The following is a 9,987-nucleotide window of genomic DNA, read 5'->3' on the forward strand; positions in this document are numbered from 1 at the left end:
GATTATGAGTTTCAAATGTCTTTTCGATTAAACAAGCAAAGACGAAATATTTAGGAATTCTTTCTTTCTTTCTTTTTTTTTTTTTTTCTTCAGTATACTTTTTTTAAGATGGATATATTCACTTTTAATAGAAAGCTCCTAATTTATATATTCCGACCCCAGTGTTATAAAGTAGTGTTTTCCGGTATCGAATTTCGAAGAACTCTAAAAATTGAAACGGGTAAACTTGTGCTTTTTGAAGGTGAAGAGAGCATCATTGTTTTTAATAATATTTCATTGTAATTTTCCTAATTATTTTTTTTTCGAATACCACTCTTCAATTTATCCTCCAATGTAATATTTTCCTTAATTTACAAGAAAATGTTTTCTACCACAAGCAAGGCCATGCTGATTTTTTTTTCTCATAAAAGAAAAGGCGAGAAAGTTGTGAATGAACTTCGAGTACAATATCATCGATGTTTTGAGTTTAAACATGTTTAAGAATAATATATTCCCCTTTAACACATGCTATATTTACAATAATGGGATTCATTAATATATAATTATATAATAAACATTCTTACATTATCAATAAAACACTTTTCATGAAGTTTGAAAAAATCTTTTTTGAATCATTGGTAGAAGAAAAATAATTTTTTCTACTTACTTTCGTACTTTGTAGTTATAGAAAGAAAGAATATTGTAAGCAATGCTACTATGAAAGAAAAAGTTTATTTGAAAAAATACAACGATGTAATTAGCTTAAAACATTATTTTAACTATATAATTTATATTGATTATTCATAATTTGAGTCCATTATAATCATTTTTTTGTAATCTAGATAAATATTCACAATCAATATGACAGTATCATGATTTTACTGTAAATGGCTTATTTAAGCGAGTTAGTGTATAAAATTTCTTTCAGGGAATAGTAAGATAATATGAAAAAAAAAAAAAACACATAAAAAAGAAGCAAAAAATTTTAACCTTCTTTAATTCCGCCAAAATGTTACTGTATTGGCTTTCTCTATGTAAAGTTTATGATAAAAGATCGTTTTTTAAAAATTTAAATAAAAATAAATTTTTCCTCCGACTTTTTAATACACTTTCACATAAAGTTTCCTCCATATTGTTTAAGCTTTGACGATTTCAAAATAATCTCAACTGCGATGAGCATAGTCAAAAATTTTCATCTCAGAGATATTATAATTTTATCATTATTTTGTATATCCAATCAGCACTAAACGAAATTAACGCTTCAAAATCCCCTTCTATGTTTCAAGAAAAATTCATTTGGTCCCGAAACTTTAATTAATTCAATGAAAATGCCTTTTTATAAAATGTGGAATAAGATTCAAATTCAATAAAGTAACAATAGTTATGTTAATAAACGTAAATATTAAAAAGATTTGGAAAATTTTTCTCGGACTTAACTCACAAGAGCCAAATGAATTGATACGGAAAGTAAAATTAATTAATTTTTTTTCAATTAACTTGAATGCTAAATATATAGGTTGAAATACATTTAGTATTGCTCTTAAATACAGGTGAATCTCTGAAGCTAAGATATTCTTGAGAAGAAAATCAATGTTAAATTTATTATTTAATATAGTATAGCAACTTTTATTTTTCTCAAATATGGTATGAGTTTGAAAAATCAAAACTGTAGCCAAATTTGAAATTTTTGTAACTACAACTCGCCATGTTTGTGGTCAAGAAAGTTGCTTTTGAACCCTAAAGAATTTTGAATTCTGCATAAATGTAGTTTGTTGGCATAACTCGCAATCAAGTAGTTTCGACTGTGATACTTCTTTGAGAGCTTCCAAAGCAGACTTCTTGATCTTTCTCATATTAGTGATTTAACATATCTAATTTAAACCCTTAAAAACTTTTGAAATCTTGCAAAAGACACGCAGTCTTGGCAACTGATGAAAATTTTCACATCTGGACAACATTGTTTCCTCAAATTTAACCACGATTTAAAGTTAATGGATATCTAAATTAAGTTTACTGTATGTTCACTGATAGTGGTATATTTATTTGGTTAATTTAATAACATTGTCAATAGATATTTCATACAAAAATAGGATTGAATATCGATAGCTCAGATACAGAACCAGCTTGCACAAAACAGTCACTTATTTGCGGGTCTGTATTTCGAGAAAACAAACGTATAGTATTTAATAGATTCTTTCAGCACTTTTAAATCATATTTATAACAATGAATTCTAATCAAAGATATTTTCGTTCAAATCTAGACAAGAGTAGCGAAATTTGGTCGGATGCCAAAACAAAATAAGAACCAATATTAAATTACAGTTACTTTTCCTTTAGCAGGGCTCTAGAAGAAATCTTGCCAAATCAAATAATAAATCGCCAAATCGCAGCAAGAATTCTCATCACAGCATCTTGAAGATTATAGGAAACCTAATTACTCGGAAAGTTTCATGCAAAATTTGAAATATAAAATAATCTCTTATTTACGGTTTGTTTCCTTTATCATGTAAGCAATTTTGTTTTATTTTCGTTTGTATTTGTGTTTTTCCTTGTTCCCCCTATTTTTTTTTATTTGTGCCTATGTCTTATATTTGTATTTTCTTCCACAATCAACTGATTACTGACTTACATTTGTAAACCTTGTGTTATACTTGTTGGCACACAACGAGTTTCTACCAAGACTAAATAATAATAATAATAATCTCTTCTTTTCTGTTTGCAAAATTGAAATACGATTATAGTATTTTTAATGTGTAAATATTTGATAACCATTTGAATTTCATTAAAAAAAAAAAAAAAAAAACTTTTGTTACTTGTTGGTTGTAACGGGAACCAAAAAGCGCCAAGGAAAAAATTCGACAATTTGGCGATTTCAATCGTCAAAACATATAGCATATGAATATATAACTTGATACTTGATATTGCAGTATATTTTTATTATTTGGAGAAAATTTTTCTTGGCTCTTTTTTGTCGCAATTGAAACAGCATTGTGCTAACTTTTTAAATTGCTAGCTAATGTTTTGACTTTAAAGGATAAAATTATTTGTCAAGAACTCGTTATTATTTGACTTATTGAATAATTATAAGCAAACGATTTTCGCTTTAATAAGAATCAACAATTGTCTGCAAGCAAATGATGTAATCAACAAACGTCGTTTGGCATACTCCATCCGACGGAGTCAATTGTTCAGTTTTGCTACTGCGAAAGAACTTGATTCTATATTTTAAGCACAGATATTACGGTTAAAATAGTTCATTAAATACAAAGAATCTTAAAAATACGTATTAAACGTATGCCAGTGATTAATCGTCAAAGATGGCACTTTTGTAGATTCTTTCGCTGTTAATATCTGACAATGACAAGCGATAAATATCAACCTCTTTTAGAAACTGCGAGACAGATTTTATAAGCCTATATTAAGCATTTCGATAATTGAAATTTCCAGTAGCCTAAAGAGAATGTAGGGAAAGTTTACGAAATTTTATTAATAATATAAGAGCTTAGAGTTCGGTGAATATAGGGAAAGGTTACAGCATTTCATAAATGTAAATATTTCTCAAAATGACCTTTGATAAGACTTGAGAATAAGCCAGGCATGCCAAAATCGTAACAGTCCGAAAATGCGCTAGATATCTCCCATTTTGAATATCCACAAAAATAGTAACAGACTGCAATAAAATTTGGCATATTTGACGAAAAATCGCCGCTCTCCAGCAAATTGAACTTTGGCAAATATACATAACATTTATCCTTTACTATTTCAGATTTAAAAAACAAGTTAAAATAAAAATCTAGGCAACTAATTATTTAATGTTAAGCTAAGAGTTTGTTATTTGTTTGTTAATTGAACACTTTTTCCAGCAATCAGTTCATTTTTCGGTACAATTCGATTTTAATTTCGCGAAAGTATAAAAATATACTCAAGCCGCAAAGCACTCGCTATATAGTTTGACGACTGAAATCGCCAATTGGCGAAATTTTTTCTTGGCGCTTTTTGATTGCCGTTACAACCGACAAGTACCCATTTTTCTTTAGAATTAAAAGTTTACGTCAGTATAAACATAATAATAAATGTCAATCAAATTGAAACTTATCCTTTAGATTAATTCGTGTTATTTACGTATTATAATCTCTTTACCCTTGATAATCTTTGTGCGCTCATAACATTGTACAGCAAACTTCGGGAAAGTTTAAAATGTGCATCCAAAAAATTATTTTAGATAATATTTTCCAGAAATACATGCATTAAATTATACATCTAATAAGTCATAAATATCTGAAATGAGGTATTAAAGATATGAAACCAATTAAAGCATGAAGATATGTTATTAATAAATGATATAAAAATTATAAATACATGAATTTTTATTAAAAGATCAAAAATATTCGTAATGTTATTCATATAGTTTTATTTTTTAACCAATTAAATCTTATTCAAAACGTACTTTATAAATAAAGGTTTAAAAGTTTTGAATTACTTACAATTTCTTCCTTAGCCACTTCAAGCCCATCTTCGAATTCTATCTGAAAATACACTTAAAAAAACTAACAAAACTAATAATAAATTAAAGTAATAAGATAAAATACGTAAAAGAAGTTTTAAAAAATCAGTTTTTCACCACAAAATAAGTCGCTTTCTCAGAGCACACAACACAAGTAGTGAAAATTTTCAAAATGGCGGATTTTATGATTGAAAAGAACATTCTAGAGGGAAAAACGTCATGTATGACGTCATAATATCATGCGCCAACAATACATAAATATAGTTTATTAGACTGATAAACAATAACATTAATAATATACTAACAGTAATAGCTGTTTAAATTTTTATAGTTACAAAAGTTAATTGTTATTTTCAAAAATTTGAAATTTGCCTTTGTATATTAAGTTATTAATGTTATTTTTCTTAATTATAAAATTAAAAAAAAATGTAGCAATAATTTAGGAAAAGGGGGAGTGGGTTGTATTAGCTTTGTTGGAACTATTGCAAAGACAGTTTTGAAATGTCATCCTCATTCTTTTTCTGAAACATTTAATATGTTTACAGATATAGAAATAAATTTTTGATACTATATACTTTGATTCAGAAACTAATTAGAAAAAAATTTATAATGAATCAGAAAAAAAAGTAATGAAAGAATTGTCAAAATCACACAACACACACATCAGCACATTTAGTTATAAGTTTTATTTGACAGAAATATTAGTCTGTCTTGAATTCGTATATTTCTCTTCATTTTACTGCAACATCTTGCAGTTGGGTGTTTATCATCAGAAAACAGCTGAGAGCAATTTGTTTCTGAACATTCGTCTGATTCTTGATAAATAGTTAGTTTTTCAGACATTATCGTTACTGACAAATAAATTGGTTTCTGCTTATGCACTAAAAGGTTTAAATTTTCCAAAACGGTGAAATCATTGCAGGTCAAATATTGCATTATGTCTATTTAATGGTGATAGCAGTTTAATTAGATCAATATGTACAATACGGATCAATTATGCACGGAAATTTTCAACTGGTACTGGTCTTGGCATTCTATAAATTTAGATTTAATCTGGCTGATGACCTTGTATTATTAAAAACTTTTTATTTTTTAATTCTCTTCCACTCTTTTTTATTTCTGCCTAAAATTTCTTAATTTTTCTGTCATCTATTTAAGCGCTTTTCTAATGACAGGATGTGAAAAAGTAGGAATTTGTTGGACCAACTTCTGTGGAATGGAAGTCTTTATAATGGCTTTTGAAATATCATTACAAAGAATTTTAAAGAAAATAAGAGATGAGGTACAAGACTTGAATTTCAAAGAAGAATTACCCTTCAGCTAAAGGTTGTAATTCTTCATCATGCAACTATTCGTCTGCTATTGCCTTATAGCAGGTTTGAGACACTGCCTGATATCTTAATGAGGCACAAGAAACATTATTATCGTTACTAACTATATGTTTGATATTGGTTAAGAATTTAAAAAAAAAGTGTCCTGAAGATAGGATAGCTGCTTGGAAGATGTTCTTTCATTTATATGCTGAAGCGCGAATGTAAATAGTTTATAATCAATACAGAGAGTAAACTCAGATACTTTTAAGAGTTCTTTAAAATATTTTACAGAAAGATTCCTTGTCCACGGTAATTCTGTCATAGGTTCTATAACCCTTTCAGTGCATCATCTTACTTTTATAACGATTTTGATTGTCCACTCTTATTTTCGTATTGTTGTAATACCAATCTAACAGCAAAATCAGTTCTACCAATACACACAAATCAAGAACAGAACGTGGGAAAGATAAAAGAGTAATATCAGCTGTATCTAGCTTAAATAATCAAATTTACGTAGGGCCACCGCTAATTTTCTACTATCTTTTTTTCTTCCCTCCTTTCAGCAAGCCATGTAGAAGTGTCTGTGCAACATATTGTAGGGATCTTTACTAAAAATTCACTATGCCAAGGAATGTACGAAGTTCGTGGATGATAAATGTAGTTTGTGATGTCTTCAACTTTCTCAAGTAATGGAGGTGAGTCTTTCGCATTGATAAGATCTCCAAAATAGCTCCAATTATTAATTTTGCAACATTGATCCGTAAACCAGATTGCTGTAATCTCTCAAATACAGTTCATAAATGTTTTTTATGTTCTTCTTCAGTAGATTATGCTAAGAACATATAATCGAAGTACAGAAAAAAGTTGCCCATTCCATATAACATATACGTTATGAAACATTAGAAAGTAGAAATAGCATGTTTCAAACAAAAACTCTTTAAATTTGGTGAGTCCAAAAAATCTGATCATGGCTTGTCATCTAGTAAGGGCATTATGAAATAAATAAAATATGCTAAAAGAATGAAATTTAAAAATAAAACTTAACAAATCGGAAATCTAATTGAAGTCTAGATATCAAAATAAAAGTTCCGAGCTAATATGTTTTTTAAAATAACAATTAAGTTAACAATTGCTGTGAATGCTATAATGAGAAAGTGCTTTCCAACTAAAATAAATAACTAAATTACACATGGAAACATTTTTTTTAAAATTTAATTTCTATTTTTAAGAATGGAAAATTTTTTCAAAATGCACATAATTCAATACTACTCGTCATAATCCAAAACGCTCATCTTCATGTGATGAGCTGATTCAAAATCACTTTTATCACTTGAAGATATTAGAATTTATTTATTTTTTAAATATATTATTCATTTTATTTTGGAATATTTGAACTAATTGATGTGATATATACATACCCTGTATATCTTACACATTGCATTAGTATATACATGTATATTGGTAGAAAACATTACAATGGTGTTATTGACAAAGCCATTGGAATTCATATACCATGTTTAAAAAAAAATCGCACAAAAATAAAATCCCATAAAAAAGAACTACATGAAATCAGGTCTGACTGTCATTTATTTCTGTTTCACATGACATATCTTTTATTATTACAATAAATTATATTATATTTGTTTTGTAAATTTATAAAATTGTTTATGTGTCCGAACTAATATATTCCTATTTCGTTGATTTGTCAATTTAGGGGGGAAAATGTAAGCATAAATTTGAAAAACTAAAGACTAAATTTTCTTAATATATTCTACCTTCAAGATTAAATTTTCTTTATATCCATTGATCACCAATTTCATCCTATCACGCTACATTTTCTTTAAATAGAAATTATATTCTTGAAAAGAACAGGTTTAGTGACATTAAAATGAGGTGCAGAGAAAACGTGTTTTAATTTCTTAGAATCTGTAAATCTAAATAAGCTGAATCTTTTTTTAACCCTTTAAAGGGCCATTTTTTTCTAGTCATATTATGTTAAAATATTTTTAGACTTGAAATTAGAATAAGAAAAGGGAATCATTTAGCTTATTAGATAAATTTAATTTTATTAATTAATTAATTTGGTTAATTAATACTTAAGTCACAAATCAAGGCACCTCATTTTGTGTGAGATAAAGAACTGAAGCATCTAAGTTTCTTTCTAAAAAAATTATCAGAACTTATGCCAACCTACATAAATTCCTACAAAGATTGATAAATTTGGTGGGAAGCATACTTCCCACGGCCCTAGAAAGGGTGAATATGTATACATTCATCTCCTATTTCATCATATCAAATTATTATGATGTTTTCTTTAAGCTAGAACGAAATCTGTAAAATCAGAAGTTTTGGTAAAATCACAATGATGATGTTACGAATCTGTAAAATTGCTACTCTGCGCAATTAGTCTCATAGTAAAGAAGAGAGTTTTACAGATATTTTAAGTAAACCCAGGTAAATGACCCCACCTTGGCAACGAATTTGATAGGGAAAAAAAAATAATGTTTTCAAAAGAACAGTTAATTAAATTGATATCTCTGTTATAACACGAGACTTGAGATTCTTCTAGAATTTTCCATGTCTGTCGAGAAACTTAGATGAGCAAGAGACTGAAGTGAGTGATATCAGTCGAATACTCTTTCTGGAGAGATGCCCATGAAACGAGCTCTCTAGCTGCATTATATTATTCAATTAGCGATTTGCTACCTACATGTATATTGTTGATTTCTGCAAGCGTTATCTTTATGCACGTTTATGCTGTGTTTTGCTACCTGAATTTTTTTCTGATTTTGGAGGAATAAAGCATTATTATCCATTATCAAGTTTACTAGACATCACACCGTGCACTCGTCTGACGGATTTTCCGCAACAATATTATCGGAAAAGTAAGAATTGCGCATAATCAGCACGGCTCAGAGATAAAGTAATACGCGCTTGCAAAGCACAAGGTCGGGGGTTCAAATCCCAACAAAGTCACATTAAATTAAAGGTTGAACTTTAATTTAAATTTCTTGTTATTCATTTGTTAATGTTCTAGAATTTTCTATAACCTTCTTTATAATTCTAGATTATTCTGTAAAGGTATAAATTCTGAGTTCCACAAGCAGTAGAATGAATTCTCCGCCTGCATGTTACGAGTTGCTTAGAGTAATAAACTTGATATAGTGTTACTTTGTGACTTGTTTTTCTTTGGATCTTCATGACAATATATTGAAAAAAAGATGCTTCACTTTTTTTGCAATATATCAGTCTGAATAATCTAGAATTTGTTTATTATATTCTTATGATCCTCCCTCTTTATCCTATGAAGATCTGCTGTATATGCACGTTATACGAGTATTAACAGTCGGATGTTAAATTCTTTCTAATTAATACGAAGAGGAAATTTTTATGACGGTCGAAAATGGCGAGACCCATCCAATTTAAAAAAGAAGCGGTTTCACAATAATATATTATTATGGACTAAAACTCGAAGGGGTTCGCTGTAGTCGGTGTATGATGACACAGTCAGCAGGCCTTAATAATCAATAACGACGTTTATTAAGACGATACAAATACATAAGCGACAAAACACAGCAGAGACGTACACAAGCAATACCACAGCAGCATTTATATACACAGCTCCCACCACCACCTTGGAGACAAGTAATCGGTAATAACCAACCACAATAGCACATAAAGTGGCCAGAAAGAACTTACCAGGAAGAAAGAATTCACGTAGTTATTCACTAAGGTTTCTCCAAACGCCTGCTTTCTCCACTGTCTCTTCGCTTTAACAACACCCAATTGCCGACTCACTACAAAACGACTGGCTACTCAACACACGATTCAATGCTGCTTCAACACTTGTCTCCAAGACTCGGCGCACGGTACGATCCACCAATCAACTCAACTTCCACTCAACGCTTGCGCTTCACTGGATTGATATAACTAGTTCATCGCTGTCTAACTATACGACTCACTACAGGGCTGAATTCAGCTTGAACAGCCGGCGTTTTATAGCACCCGGAAGAAGGCAAAGAAGGTGCTCGAGGGATCAAGCATAACTCGCCTCCTTGAGGTCATATCGCTAAAATTCCTTAAGATAATTACCTTTCAGTATATTCTCTCTTCAAAGAATATTGTCAGCAGTAATATGAGATGAGCCTAAAATTTCTTTTAAAGCTTTTCATTAGTGCGGAAGGTTTCACC

The sequence above is a fragment of the Argiope bruennichi genome, chromosome 9, assembly GCF_947563725.1.
Source record: "Argiope bruennichi chromosome 9, qqArgBrue1.1, whole genome shotgun sequence".
Lineage (NCBI taxonomy): Eukaryota > Metazoa > Arthropoda > Arachnida > Araneae > Araneidae > Argiope > Argiope bruennichi.